The sequence below is a fragment of the Panthera pardus genome, unplaced genomic scaffold, assembly GCF_024362965.1.
Source record: "Panthera pardus isolate Hobbes unplaced genomic scaffold, ASM2436296v1 HiC_scaffold_21, whole genome shotgun sequence".
In the NCBI taxonomy this organism is placed as follows: domain Eukaryota; kingdom Metazoa; phylum Chordata; class Mammalia; order Carnivora; family Felidae; genus Panthera; species Panthera pardus.
The window spans coordinates 45,218,145-45,233,725 of NW_026526777.1; the positions used below are offsets into that span (position 1 = coordinate 45,218,145).

At 42.4% G+C, this 15,581-nt stretch overlaps 1 protein-coding gene across 1 annotated transcript in view; it reads left to right on the forward strand.

Moving 5' to 3' along the window:
- CUNH1orf21 (chromosome unknown C1orf21 homolog) overlaps window positions 1-15,581 on the forward strand; it is a 235,269-nt gene that overhangs the window by 95,317 nt on the left and 124,371 nt on the right. The gene's annotated exons all lie outside the window — the stretch shown is intronic.

Sequence of the window (15,581 nt, forward strand, 5' to 3'; positions counted from 1 at the left end):
GTGAGCTGGTGGGTGGTGGATGGAATAGAAGCAGAATCAGGTGACTTGCCCACAAAGAGTTTACCCTATTTTAGAAAAGGCACCATTTATGCGCAGGAAATAGTTCAGCAAGAAACAGATACTTGAAAGCCTGTAATGAGTGCTACATTGAGTGTCTGTTGGCACAACATGTCCATGAATACCGTGGACAATGGAAAAATAAATATAGACTGCTTTAGGAGTCTTTAGAGAGAAGAATAAAATGTTATGGGAAAATAAAGATGTTTCCTTCTTAGAAAAAAATCTAGCCACTATTCAGTAAATCGTAAGTCTTTTATGATCATTGACTGAGTTCCTTCAAGATAATGCTTGTAATTTAATCACACACCACTCTTGCCTCACGTAACCAAGTGCTTAACATGTAAGTTGTTGGATCATAATGGATGGATATTATGAGGCCCCTGGGTGACTCAGTCGGTTGAGCATCCGACTTCAGCTCAGGTCTTGATCTCAAGCTTCGTGAGTTCAAGCCCAGCATTGGGCTCGCTGTTGTCGGCGCAGAACTTGGTTCAGATCCTCTGTACGCCCCCCTGCCCCTCCCCCATTCATGCTCTTTCAAAATTGAATAAACATCAAAAAAATAATGGCCAGCTGTTAATAATAATGATAGCTTATGGGGGGCTGTCACACCCACTTATAGGTGAGGGAGTGGAGGCCAATAAGAAATTGAGTAACTTGCCTAAGTGTACACAGGTAATATGTTAACTTGGAGTCTGGTCAGGAACACAGCAGTATCTGACTTAAGAATTTCAGTGCACAAATGTGTGCTTTGAAAGAGGAAGCAAGGAAGGCACTCAGTTAGGCATAGTAAGGAATTTTTTTAAATGTACAAGATACAGTTCCTCTGTTCTAGAAACTTTCAATCTAATGGAAGAACAAAGCCTTAGGTCACCTACGTCATCCTTTCTCAGCTGGACTGTCCATTCCTCAAGCACTGATTTATTGTGCCCTGTTAGATGGGAGGCCTTTTGGCCCTGGCCTGCACCCTGTGCACTGATGGCAGTCATCCGGCCCATGGCTCTCAGTGCAGACTTGACCACCATGAATCATCCCATGACAGTGAACTACAGGGCTCTGATGAAGGCACACGGATGTTATGGCCATGTTTTACACTGAATTTCTTTTTGTTCTTGTTGGCAAAAAGAAGCACTGAATACTGGGAGGAAAATACCCACTCATGTTATACTATGCTCCTGAGCTGACTCCTGTTGACAGGGGTCTGGAGAACTTATATTGGAGCCAAAGAAAGGTCAAGAGCACCTCTGCTTTAGAGGCTTGGAACTCATCCACATGTCTGGCTCTGTCTGGCTCTGTAGTTCCTTGAAACCAATGAAAACCTAATTGTATCAAATAATTAATCCCAAACTCTAGACTTTGGGGATATAAAGATAAAAGAGTTTAGCATAGTTAATGCTTCATTTCCTTATTTGGATATTTCTATTTGTTCATTCTATTAAATACTCTGATGTTAAATGGAAAAAGCTGGATGTGAGACTCGTACATAGAGAGTAACTCCATACATCAAATGACAACATGTATTCAATATATGTGTGCATGGACTGAAAAGAAAGCCTCTAGGTGTTGACCAAGAAAGGTGAATAATGATTATCTCTGGGTAGTGCTGATTACCAGTGGGTCTTTGTGCTTCTGTTATGGTTTCCAAATATCCCACATCTCTTTCTAAAGGAAGTTGTGTGTTTTTTTTTTTTAATTAAATAAATGGTTTTGTTTTTCAAAACGCACTGTGCTGAACCTTACTTTTATAAAGATGAATGTACTATTTATGAAAAGGAATAATCTAGAAAACTTTCTTAGAAAAGTTTATGTATTTATTGAGTACTTTTTATGTGCCAGGCATTACTTCAAGTGTTTTGTTATTTATTAATTCATTTAATCCTCATAATATCTTATGAGGTAGGTTCTAATAGGAACTTATCAGTTAAGTCCCCAAACCTGTATGTTTAACCACTATGCCATGCTGCCTTCTCTTTAAGTCTTTTCTTAAAATCACTGCCCGTGTAGCTTTTACAACATATGAAAAGCAATGTAGTGAAAATGCTGGCTTTTTCAAAGAAAGTTCTGTAGTTTCATATACCTGTTGCCACTGGAAAATATTAGCATGCATAGCCCTTCTGTTCACTTTTAGAGGTAACATTAGGAATGGTTACTGATGGCAGAGTTTGGTCCCCTGCCTCTCAGTACCCGCTCTGCCATCGTGAGCCGTTACGGTGCCCCAAACCACTTCAGTGCTCTGAAAAAAGAGCTAAATTGGCCAACTCCCCGTTCACGGGTTAAGCGGTACGGTTTTATCCTGTTTTCAGGCCTGCACCCAAGCTTTTGCTTAAAATGTGAGAATCAGTTGAAAGGTGGGAAATAACTATGTCAAGTTTGTTTGTAGCGAATGGGACTCATCTTCCTCTTCATTTCAAAGCGTGAAGAAGAGCCATGAGCACAGGATGAGGTGAGCGCTGACGGATTACCAGCTTCAAGTTGAGCCATCCTCATCCTTTGTGACTTGAGGCTCAATCTCTCAGTTCTTCTCGAATTTTCTACTATAAGTAATTCTTTGCAGGTCATACTTCTCTCCGAGAGGATAGTGGGCTACGTACTGCATAAGGTTTTACGAAACGAACAAAACAATTGGCTGTAGCCTGGTAAACCCAGTTTATGGAGGAGCTGTTGACTTGGTGGCTGGGGTCCTGGTTTGTTTGGATTCTGCTGTGGAGTAACTGCCCCCAGGTGACCTGGGAGCTTCTTTCTCTGTCTTGGGAGTTAGTGGGTTGAACTTAGGCGATCCCTCTGGATGTATTCAGTGCACTGATGTTCAAAAGTTCTACTTTGCCTGCTCCCCAGACTGTGGTCACACAAGTCTATGGTCTAGGTTTCTCTTAAGCCTTGGGGATCCTTGAAAAGATTACAAATGACACTGTGTCGATGATTTTTTTTTTTTAAAGAAAAATGAGGGTAGGTGGTAGTGTTCCACAGCTGCCAGCTTTATGGTTCAAAGTTGACCAAGGTGTTGATTGCTTTGTGAGATCATTTTTTTTCCCTTCTAAAAAATTAGAAACAAGAATCACGAATATCTTCTGTAGCTTCAAAGCATCCCCGCAAGCTAGAAGGTGAGAAAGCTGGAAGTGTGTGGGTTACTATCCCTCCTTCCATCTTGGCTGGCTGGTTTTCTATTTATTATCCAGTGATGCTTGCGTCGGTGCGGTGCTAGTCAGTGTGACATTCACGTTGCTGACTTTTTGTTTTAAAGTTTTATTAGAAGTAGTGGGGGAAGCACATGGGTTCTGTTGCTTGAAAGGAATAATGAAATGTATGATAGAAGATAGTTTGCAATAAAATTTAGGCAAAAAGAGAATGTTTAATTTCCCAGGTTGCTGACTTTGGCAAAAACTGCTGTACTGTAGGCTGGCCACTTTCAGGGTACAATTTTGTTTATTCACTTACATAGCTATACTGTGTTGGTTCAGACAGATTTTAAAAGGGCAAGAGAAAGTGAAAACTTATAGAAAGTCAAATTCTAAAGGATAACAGAGATAAAATCTCGTAGTTGTGATGTTAAATACATAAAGAATATTCTGCTAACATAATTAACAATACATTTTAAAACTGGTCTTTGATTGTTTTTAAAAGGTTGCATAATTAAAATTTCTTAGATAGAAGGGCCATTGCTGGGGAGAGAAATTGATAGAGAGGGAGGAAGCCTGCCTGGGACACAATGTGTGCAGTTCACTTCCTTAAAAGTAATAGTCCATGCTTAAGTTGTAATGCAGGGGCTCCTGCGTGGCTCAGTCAGTTGAGTGTCTGACTCTTGATTTCAGCTCAGGTCACGATCTCGCAGTATGTGGATTTGAGCCCCGTATCAGGCTCTGCACTGACAGCACAGGGCCTGCTTGGGATTTTCTGTCTCTCTCTCAAAAATAATAATAAACAATTTAATTAAAAACAAATAAAATGTCAGTGCTTATTTACATTGTCATTTAAAATATATTTCAAAAGCTATGTGTATGACTATTAAGAATGGAAGTCAAGGGGCTCCTGGGTTGCTCAGTCAGTCAGGCATCCAGCTCTTGATCTCAGCTCAGGTCTTGATCTCAGAGTCATGGGCTCAGGTCCCGCATTGGACTCCATGTTGGACTCCTTGCTGGGTGTGAAACCTACTTAAAAAAAAAAAACCAACAAAAACTGGAAGTCAAAAGATTAAGGGTGAGATGAAAAAGCAAAGTGCTAAAATAGCAGTCTATAAAAATAATGAATTTTTCAAATTCTGAAACAAAGCCAAACTGGTACAAATCTCTATTTAGGTGATGTTTCATTTCCATTTTGAAAACCATATTCACAACAAGCTAAATTGTATTTAAATTCCCTTCTAGCTACATGAACCCATGCTTCAGTGTATAAATGTCACTGTTGGTTTTGATCTATAACCAAAGAAGATATTATCAAATTATATATGAAATAGGATTTTATTTTTAATGTTGCACCCATCATTTTGGCATTTATTATGTCTGCTTTTTTAATACAGTATTTTTCATTAGTCTTTAACTTCTGGTTGCCTTCTTTCACTCAAGAAATACTTCCTTTAAAGTTTTTAGATCTTGGGGCACCTGGGTGGCTTAGTCGGTTAAGCATCTGACTCTTGGCTTCAGCTCAGGTCGTGATCTCATGGGTTATGAGTTTGAGACCTGCATCAGGCTCCGTGCTGATGGCCCAGAGCCTGCTTAGGATTCTCTCTTTCTCTCTCTCTCTGCCCTTTCTGCACTTGTGCTCTCTCTCTCTCTCAAAAGTAAATAAGTAAACATTAAAAAAAGTAAAATAAATAAAAGCGTTGAGACCTTGAGTTTTGACCAAACCTTTCCTCCTTTGTTCCTCGGCTGTTTCTCTTAATGCAGTTGCTGAATTGCCAAGTGTTAAAATGAAAAACAATATGCTTTTAGCTCCGATGGAACTCTGAAAATCACAATTATTCATTTTAGAAATATTTATTGAGCAATTGCTATAACCTGGCTTTTACTTGGAAACTAACATGTAGTGAGATGATTATTGTCCTCATTTGGCTCATGTCCTATGGAGTGACACAGGCAATAAGCAGAGAGATGTGTAATAAACTGTCAGATGGGGATATGTGCAATGCAAAAAAATAAATAAGTAAAGGGAGAGAGAGTGACGGGTGGCTATTTTAAATGCATAGGTCAGAGAAGGTCCATCTGAGTTGTTGACCTTTTTGAGAAGAGACCTGAAGTAAGGGAGCAAAAGCCACGAGAATACCCAGGAACAGAATGTTTTAGAGGAACAACAGGGCCAAATCTCTGAGAGGGAGCCTCCTGGTGGATTCCAGGGAAAAGCCGAAGGCCCTCATGCCAGGAGTGTGGTGGGTGATAAACTCAGAGAGGCAGCAACTTCAGGTATTGACCCCAGATATTCTTTTTTTTTTTTTTTTTTGAGGGGGAGGGTGGGGTGGGACAAAGAGAGAGGGAGAGAGAGAATCTTAAGAAGACTCCACACCCAGCATGGAGCCTGACGCAGGACTCAATCTCACGAACTGTGAGATCATGACCTGAGCTCAAATCAAGAGTCAGATGCTTTACCGATTGAGCCACCCAGGTGCCCCCAGATTCTATCCTGAATGTAATAGAAGCCAGGAGAGGGTTTAGGGAGTTAGGAAGCGATGTAGTCTGACTTTATTTTTTAATCTAAAGACTTACTCTGGCCACCGTGTAGGGAATAGACTGTACAAGGCAAGAAGGGAAGCGAGTGATGCTTAGAGGCTGGGTCAGGCAAGAGAGGATGGTGGTCTGGACGAGAGAGGTGTCAGTGCAGGTGGTGATGTGGGCAGGTTCCGGGTACATTTGAGGAATGATTAAATATGGCCTTCATTATAGCACATCTTATCCGCAGGTTTCTCAGTGAGGGAGCGAAAGTGGTAGGTGGAATTATATACCAATAGAGGCTCTTCCTCTTAAGTGGTTTGCAGGATGCAAGGTTTTTAAGTTCTGGAGCAGTGACTGCATTCTGAGGCTTAACAACATGGTATTGTGCAAATAGAAACCTTTTTAAGACAGGGCTGTGAGGAATAAAATATGGCTCTGTCCTGTTCTCTAGTTTACAGTGCTCAGCTGTATGTAGGTACGGGGCATGGCCCAGAGGAAGAGAATCACTTCAGGACTCCAGAATCTTCTGCCGTGAGGTGTTGCTCTGATCTGATAGAAAGCATTTCCTCTGATCTGATAGAAACCACCACGTTTCATTTCACCAACTGAATTGTGAAGGGACCTTCAGACATGACCTGGTCTTTCCTTTTTAGCAAGTTGGTTGAAGGCCATGGATGCTTGAGGAGGCCCATGTTTGGGCTCACCTCCCTCCTCTTCATTGCCCTTTCCCCCCTTCCCCTGGCTCTTCCCTCTCCCCAACACCAACTCTTATTCTTGCACTCATTGTTCCTCATGGAGCTCTGAGTTCCAGTTTCTTCTTTTCCCTGACCTGCTCTGAGCTGTGGTCCCTCCCTGTTCCCATTCCCTTTGCCTCTGACACATCCACCATCCCAATTCAGTTACCTTTTACATCTCCCCAGAATAGGAGCCACATCCTATGAGATGTGAGAACAGATACACCAGTGAAACATTTCTGTGGAGGCAAACCAAGCCCCCAGATAATTTCCCATCGTGAATCTCTTTTCCAGTTTGTACTGCTACCTTTCAAGGAGAGAATTATGTCAATACATTTACTCATTGTCCTACCCTCCCCCCATGGCCTCCATCAACATGCAACAGCATCGTGTTCTTTGAGGTACTCCACAAAAGATACTGTTCTGTGCTTGGCAGAATCTTACAGAAGAAAAAAGTCGCCTATGAGAAAGATATGGAATAGCTTTTTTATGTAAGCTTCATTTTTTACAGAAAGTTAGGCTTTAGTTGGTGTGGGGACTTGATTTGCCTCCAGATTGTGGGGAGAAGAGAAGTTGACTGAAAATAGAAGATGAGCTTAGATGACCAACTGGAAAGGGTAGAAAAGGGAGCAGGTAAGAGAGGGGTGATGAGAGTAGGTTTGGTAGGCCAAGGCCAGATCCACCCACAGAGCATCCTAAGAAGATGAGTGGAAAACCTCTAGGCCCTTCCTCCCCAGGTAAGGGGAGTTCTGAAGTCTTAGCACAGAAGGGATTTCAAGACCTGAAGCTCACACCTTAGAGTGGGTGGTATGGTTCATTCCATAGGGAACGGTTGCCCCAAGTGGTGATACTGTTTCTGAAAACTGATGTGGTGGCGGGTGTAAAAGGCAGTGGAGCCATAATCACCCCTTGATTGGGAGCGAGACCCCTTTGCACACTATACGCGCTGCTTCAGGTGTAACCCAAAGAAAAAGAAACTTTGAACCATGTCCCAGTCATGCATTCTACTCGCAAATCCTTGAACTCTCAGATTTTGCCTAACTCAGGCATTTGAATACAAGCAACATCTCAGAAAGGTAGCAGAGAGAAAGCAGTACAGGAGATGTGCTAAGAAACTATGGCTATTTTGTGCCTCTATGTGAGCTGTCCTCCCAAATTCTCTTTTGGCTTGTTTGTATAGAATTGTGTGGGCCTTTCATACTTTCCGATATATTAAAAAATGTCTGATTTAAATCATGCAAAGTCTTAGAAATTACTGCAGTTCTGTTTTTTCTTTTTTTACTATTTTTTCCTAGCATTATTTATATGTAATTGACTTATAACATTGTATGAATTTAAGATTTACAACATGATGGTTTGCTACACCTATATATTGCCAAATGGTTACCACAATAAGGTCAGTTAACATGTCTGTCTGTGACCTCACATAATTATCTTTTTTTCTGTATGTGGTGAGAACATTTAAGATTTGCTCTTAGCAACTTTCAAGTATATAATACAGTACTGTTAAGTATAATCACCATTCTGTACATTACATCCCCAGAACTTATTTATCTTATACCTGAAAGTGGTACCCTTTGACCTACATGTCCCCATTTCCCCCACCCCCCAGCTACTGGCAGCCATCATTCTACTCTATTTCTGTGCATTCAACATTTTTAGATTCCACATATAAGTGGTATCATACATATTTGTCTTTCTCTGACTTATTTCACTTAGCATAATGTCCTCAAGATCCATCCATGTTGTCACAAATGGTATTATTTCCTTCTTTCTCATGACTGAGTAATATTTCAGTGTGCGTGTGTGTGTATGTGTGTGTGTGTGTGTGTGTGTGTGTGTGTGTGTGTATCACATTTTCTTTAGCCATTATTTTGTCAGTGGGCATTTAGGTTGTTTCCGTATCTTGGCTATTGTGAACAGGGCTGCAGTGAACATGGGATGTGCGTGTAGTTTTTTTTCTACATCCTCACCAACACTTGGGATTTCTTGTCTTTTTGATAATTGCCATTGCAACATGTTAGATGGTACTCGTTTGCTCTTATCCATCCCTCCTGAGCAAGCAAAATGGAATGTTAGCTTGAAGAAGTTTTGTGATCCTAATCTACATTTAAATAGCTTACATATAGATGGTGGGTGGAAGTCCCTAAGGACCACCTCTCCATCAGCTCTCATCCTCAGGTCTCACTACAGAGCCTACCTAGCAATTGCCACACATATTTAGCTGATTTGAATTTAATTGAACCGCTCAGATGCCCTTATGAATTAATCCTCATCCCTGCTCCCCAAAAGATCATCAAAACTGCCACTGTCGTTTACAACAAGTGGAGCAGAACGGGCTACTAAAACAGGCTTGTTCAGACTAGACAGGTTTTGGGAAGAGAGCGTGATCTTATTTACTGGGCCACTCCCCATTAGACTATCCTCGAACATGCTGTTCCCCCTCACCCAGACACATCATTCCTAAGGAGCTATTCTTTGTCGCTCTCAGAGCACACTTTTCGTCTCTGAGGGGTAAATAACTTGGCAATTCATAGCAACAGGAAATGATCTTTTGTTTTATGGGAATGAAGCTCTCGAGAGAAGAGGTACAGACTTGTTGAAAGGAGAGAGGAGCAGGAACCCTTGTCTTCCGTCCGTGCACATGTGAACGAGTGCTTCCTCTAACACTCCAGGACCTTGCTTCATGAGCGTGAGCGTTTCTTTCATGAGATCTGCCACGAAGATCAGGTCGTGAGTATTTTTCATAAGTAGAGAGGCTGCACTATTTTATCACAAAGTGTATTTTAGCTGTGTTTTCCCATTTTCAAAATTCAGTGGCAATGCTTCCAAACTTGGGAATTACTTTAACTGAAAATGACTCTGTCCAGTCTCTTTCTGTTCTTGTTAATGATTTTGTGGCACTAATGGTTGTCTAACCCAGATCAAGTCAGGCCCCTGAAAGCCAGCTTCAGCCCAGAGGCATATCAAAAGAAACATTACACATCCTTTAACAACTTAAATTTTTACTGAATGATCTCAAAGAATCGCAAGGCATTGCCATTCATGAACCGCAGCACGACATCCTGAAATCTGCTTCTGTGAACCTCTAGCTCTCTGTCACTCTGGTGACTTTTTTTTTTTTTTTTAACCACCTCAGAAGTCTCCCTCTTTCTCTCTTTCTTCTTGCACAAAACTTTACCCTCCAGCTCAGTGCACCTGAGGTGTTCTGTGCCTGGCCTTAACTATTCTTCTCTTGTTAACCCTCCCCTGTCCAGAGAGCTGCACCTCCCCCACTAACCTCCTCACCCCTCCACCAGACTGCAGCACAAAAGCACACAAGCCTGTCTGGCTTCACGCAGCTCATCAGTGAGGTTGGTGGAGCGGGGTGCTGGGAGGCTCAAGTGCTAACACTTTTCTCTGTGCTGGTTATTATCGGAGAATCTTAACAGAAATCCACTGAAGTCAGAGCCCAATTAAAGGAATTAAGTCAAATGGACTTTAAAATGTACTTCTTCCTCAAGCACACACATGCACACATACACATACACATACACATACACATACACATACCTGCTGAACAAATTCTTCAGTGTTTGGGATGGCTGTGGCAGCCACCCTAAATGGGGGAGGGTTTCCGGAATGGTCAGTGAGATTCCTCATCCTGAAGAGCCATCCTGCAAATTCGTGACCATTGATCTTGGACGTACTGAGGAACTGACTACAGATGAATCAGCAGAAATATACTGCCAGCCCTAGAAAAGCAACTCACATTTCAGGCCCTTTTAAGAACAGTGGAATTTTATCAACTTCATATGCAAAGGAGGGCATGTTGGCCACTCTATTAGTATGTCTTCAAAGATATTTGTTATTGCCTTATAGTTTACCCTAAAAAGAGTATTACTGTCTGTGTTATTTTAGGTCTTATTTTATGATAATACATTTTTTAATGCCTGACTTGAAAAGGTTTATCTTAAGAGTGCCTTCCATTCAGGGAGAGGGGATACATGTGAAAACATGTAATAGTTCTGTGTACAGAAAGAATTCCATTTTTTTTTAATCAGAAATTCACTTTATTTGTGGGAAAGTTGAATAAGAGCATGGGGTCTGAGTGAGACCTCCTGGGTTCAAGGCCTGGCCCCAGCCCCACCACTTACTAGGTGGTGCAGCTAGATGCATGAATGCTCTGTGCCTCAGTTTCCTTTTCGGTATGATGAAGACATTAATAGTTCTACTTCAGACGGCCATTGTGGGTATTAAATGGGTTGTTGTATGTCAGGCTTTCAGAACTGGATCTGGAACATTAAAAGGGCTCTATAGGGGTGCCTGGGTGGCTCAATTGGTTAAATGTCTGACTCTTGATTTCAGCTGAGGTCATGCTCTCCTGAGTCTTGAGTTCAAGCCCTGAGGCGGGCAGGCTTCATGCTAACAGCATGGAGCCTTCCCTCCTCTCTCAAAATAAGTAAACAAACTTAGGAAAAAAAAAAAGTACTCTATAAGTGATAGCTCTCCTTTCTTCTTTTCTGCATCTTCCTCCCCCTCCTCTTCTCTCTTCTGTACTTCCTCCCCCCTCCTCCTCCTCCATACTCCAGTGAAGGAAGAGATCCTTGATTTTTTTTTTAAGTTTATTTATTTATTTTGAGAGACAGAGAGCGAGAATGAGTGTGAGCGAGAGAGGGGCAGAGAGAGAGAGAGAGAGGGAGGGAGAGAATCCCAAGCAGGCTTTGTGCTGTCAGCGTGGAGTCCGACACAGGGCTCAATCCCATGAACTGTGACATCATGACCTGAGCTGAAATCAAGAGACGCTTAATCATCTGAGCCGTCCAGGTGCCCCAGAGATCCTTGATATATGGTTTGGTCTTAGTGATCATATATCAAAGCTGTAGTAGTACAGCAGAGGCCTTAGAATGAAGTTCTCTCTTAAAAATAAGTTTTTTTAAGGGGCGTCTGGGTGGCTCATTCAGTAAGCATGCGACTTTAGCTCAGGGCATGATCTCGCGGTCCGTGAGTTCAAGCCCCGCCTCGGGCTCTGTGCTGACAGCTCAGGGCCTGGAGCCTGTTTCAGATTCTGTGTCTCCCTCTCTCTCTGCCCCTCCCCACTAGCACTCTGTCTGTCTCTATCAAAAAATGAATAAATATTAAAAAAAATAAAAATAATAAGTTTTTGTAAAGACATTGCAGTTATTACTATATATTGGATAAAAACTCAGTTTTCTTCTGTTAAACACAGCGGTGGTCAAATAGCCATCTTAACAAAAGGTTTCCTGTAGCACTTACTTTGTATGGCATATCAGTTTCTAACTTAGCACAGAATGCTATTTCCCACTGATAAAGGCTCCAGAGACCTGACAAGGGAGGGTCTAGTAGTTTCCCTGATGTTACTTTCCATGAAGGTTGGATGTCTTTATAAGTTTTATTCATATCTCTGTGATTTACAAGTTCATCCAAATCCTTTTGGAATCCATTCATACTTTATGCCTGTATCATCTCCCAAAGTAATTATTTACTGTGTTCTGTGGTTTAAAAAGCAAAAAAAAAAAACAAAAACAAAAAAACAAAAAACAAAAAACAGCAGGGGCGCCTGGGTGGCTTAGACTCTTGATTTTAGCTGAGGTTATAATTTCTCAGTTGTGGGATCAAGCCCTGTGTTGGGCTCCATGCTGAGCAGGGAACCTTCTTGGGATTTCTCTCTCTCTCTCTCTCTCTCTCTCTCTCTCTCTCTCTCTCTCTTTCTCTCTCTCTCTGTCCCTATCCCTCTCCCTCTCTCTGTCTCTCCCTCTGCCCCTCTCCCCCAATCTCGTACTCACTTGCTCACTCTGGCTCTCTCTCAAATAAAAAAAAAAAAAAAAAGATTAAACAACAACAACTGACTTGGTGGTTAAGAACTTGGCCCCAGCTCAGCCAACCTGAATTTGAACCATTGTTACCACTTGACCAGCCAATCAGAGACTAATCTCTGCATGTGTAGAAAAGGGGGTATAATACTCACCTCGCGGAGCTGATGTGAGGATTAAATCAAAGCAGGAGAGAAAATAGATGACCGGGCAGGCTTTTATCACGAATTCTCATCTAGGATAACAGGAGGCCTACTAAGAATAGCAGAGCGGAATTAGCCGGCCTCCAACTTTTCAAGAGTCCCAGTGGTTCAGCGGTGGCTGGGGAACCAGCTCCACGGAAGAGTCAGAGCAGGGCTCTTGAGAAACTTCATCTATTGCTGTCAGAACAACCATGCATGCCCTCCCTCTCTAAAAGCAGCTCTGAATCTTCCTCAACCACTCATTCTGTTTCTTGACTGGAAACTATTACTGTATGATGTAGAAATTAAACCCCTTCCCCGCATGAAAGCCTTGGTGTGCGTATGCATTCGTAAAGGAATCCAAGCTGGTTTTGGATCTGGTTGTGTGTCTTTTGTTGGAGCTTGTCAGAAGATGAATGTCCAGGGGCCCTTAATGACTTGATAATAGTTCCCTGGTCACTGAATAATGAACCCCAAATGAATGAAGGAAATGTGTTGTCTGGCCTCTGGAATGATTAAATGATTTGGGAATGGGGCCCGCAGGTCGAGCATTAATTATTAAAGGTGCTATAGCAAGAGAGGCTTTCTCACCCTCACATCCTTGCAGCTGTGGGCACCTTTCGTCTTGTCCTGTCGAAGACATGGACAAGGCCTAAGAATGCTAAGAGACCGTGAGCACCCCACGCACACATCTCAGAGAGGTACCCTGTTTCCATGACACACAGTTGGGAAGCCACAAAGGCAGGTCTAGGATAGAAAGGCCTCTGCAGCCAGTGTTCCATCTGGAGTGATCTGTTGTCCAGGGATCTGTTGTTGTCCAGTCGAAGGGGAGGGAGCTAGCATCAGATTCAGTGGCATTCTCTTTTGCTCCTGGGAGAAGATTATACACCCCCATCTCAACCACTCTTTATTCTTAATGTTGCAGTACTTCCCCATGCTCAGTTGCAGGCATGCCTGTTGAGGGAGGCAGGAAGCAGTTTCTGGCAGATGCTGCACCTTACGCTCCCTGTACCCCAGGGCCCCAGCATCACCCCATCGGCTGAATCTAGGATAAAGATTCCACCCTGTTGAGACTTTCTGTGAATACTCTCTGTGGCTCCTTCCCTGTCTTATTCATGTGTTCTTTCTAGCCTTCCTCAACCGACTGGTCCATCCCAAGATGTACATTCATACTTCCTTTGCTACACCTTCTTTCAGAGAGAAGCAGAAAGCCTTGGATTGAGGTGGTTGGGGTCTCTTCAGAAGAGATGGTTATGGACAGTCCAAAGGACACACAGTTGACCTAAATGGTGGGCCTCAGTGCTTGGGCACTGGTGGGGGAGTCCACATCAAATCAGAATAGAGCCTGACCCTTCAGTGGGACTTGCATATCAGGTCTTCCTGGACTGTGTCTATCAGCCTCTTCTCTTTACATCTCTGTGCCCCTGGGAATTCTTCGTGTTGGCCATATTGAATTACTTGTAGTTCCAGTTTGCCATATTCTCTCTGGCCTTTGAACTCACTGGCCTGCTGCCTGTGAGTCCTTCCCCCACACACTAGTGCTCCTCAGGACTCCACTGAACTATATCACCTCCTCCAGAGCCCTCCCCAACTTTGCTTAGGGGGTCCCTTCTTTTTTTGTTATCACATCTATCCCATCCATGTGCTTCTCATAGCTTAGACGCTGTGTGCTCTATTCCCTTATTTTCTTGTATCCTTCCTCACCCACTCCCCCAGAGGAGGCTGTGAGCTCCTTCACAAGAGACAGCTTCCTCCTCCTAGACATAACCCCAGGACTGAGAGCTACATTCCCTGGCAAATGGTAGGTGCCTGGTAAATACTGCTGAAGTGAAGAAGGAAGGGAACACAGAAAAGCAGCATTTGACTCCAAGACAGAAAGCAGCTAGTTCCTTCCACTTTCTCATGTCCGAACTAAAATCAAGAGGTGTTTTTCCCAAACCTTTTTGGGCCAGAAATGTATCCATACATTGTTGTAATTTACAGAGAACTCATAGCGGTCAGTAAAAGAAATGCTACAGCTTCCAATAAGACAAAAAGGGCAGGGATGCCTGGGTGGCTCAGTTGGTTAAGCGTCTGACTCTGGATTTCGGCTCAGGTCACAATCTAATGGTTCATGGGGTCGGGTCCTACATCCGGCTCTGTGCTGACAGTGCAGAGCCTACTTGGGATTCTCTCTCTTCTTTCTCTCTCTCTCAAAATACATACATACATACATACATACATACATACATACATACATACATACATATTTAAACAACAAGAAAAGGTAGAGCCTATGAAGAGATACTTCACGTAGACGGAAGTAGCAATGAGTGATGTCAATATATGGAAAAAGCACTCAGTGTCACTGGTAAATTCTGAAACATCAAGATCAAATAAAAATTAGGTACCACTTGTGCCCTTCAGTTCATTGCATATTTCTGAAAAGGAAAGTACCCTTTATGGATGAGGTCCTGAAATGAGTTTAACTCCACCGAAGCAAGACTAAATGGAGCCAGCACTCCCCAAGGCCTTTTATCTCTGGTTTTCAAATACAAACAAGCATTACATTTCACTAGAGAATAAGGATGCAATAGGCATATGAGAATTGCTGTCTCCATGACATTAACATGTTGGGATTTTGAGATAAGATAAAGGGGGATATGTGCAAATACGTGCAATCTTCATACTTCTCCTGGTTGAAGCCCAGGGGCCAGACATCTCCATGTCTTATTTCCACAGATATAAAGTCTGAAAACATAATTTTCTTGCTTGTTAGTTTTGAACAACTTCTGTTTTTATATCGTTAGAACTTAATGTGTCAAACAATCTTAATTTGAAATTACTTTTCCTTTCTTAGGTTGATTTGAGACATATTCTGAAAAGAACTGATAGTGTTTTATATTAAATGTACCAAAGCCTTATTTTGAAGTGTTCAAAACATTTAGAATGGGCAGTTTGCAATTACCCTAGAAATTGCTTAATAAAAACTATTATATTGGAAGGAGCAAAATCACTTTCTACAAGTGAGGCTATGGTAATTATCGCTAAGGGACTGCCTGACTCAGAGAAATTGAGAATGGTATATGAGCTCCTTCAGTTGCGTCTCGGCTTTGCCTAAGATTGTTCCAGATTTAGAATCAGCCCTGGTGAGCAGTGGCTCAGTGGAATGTGGTC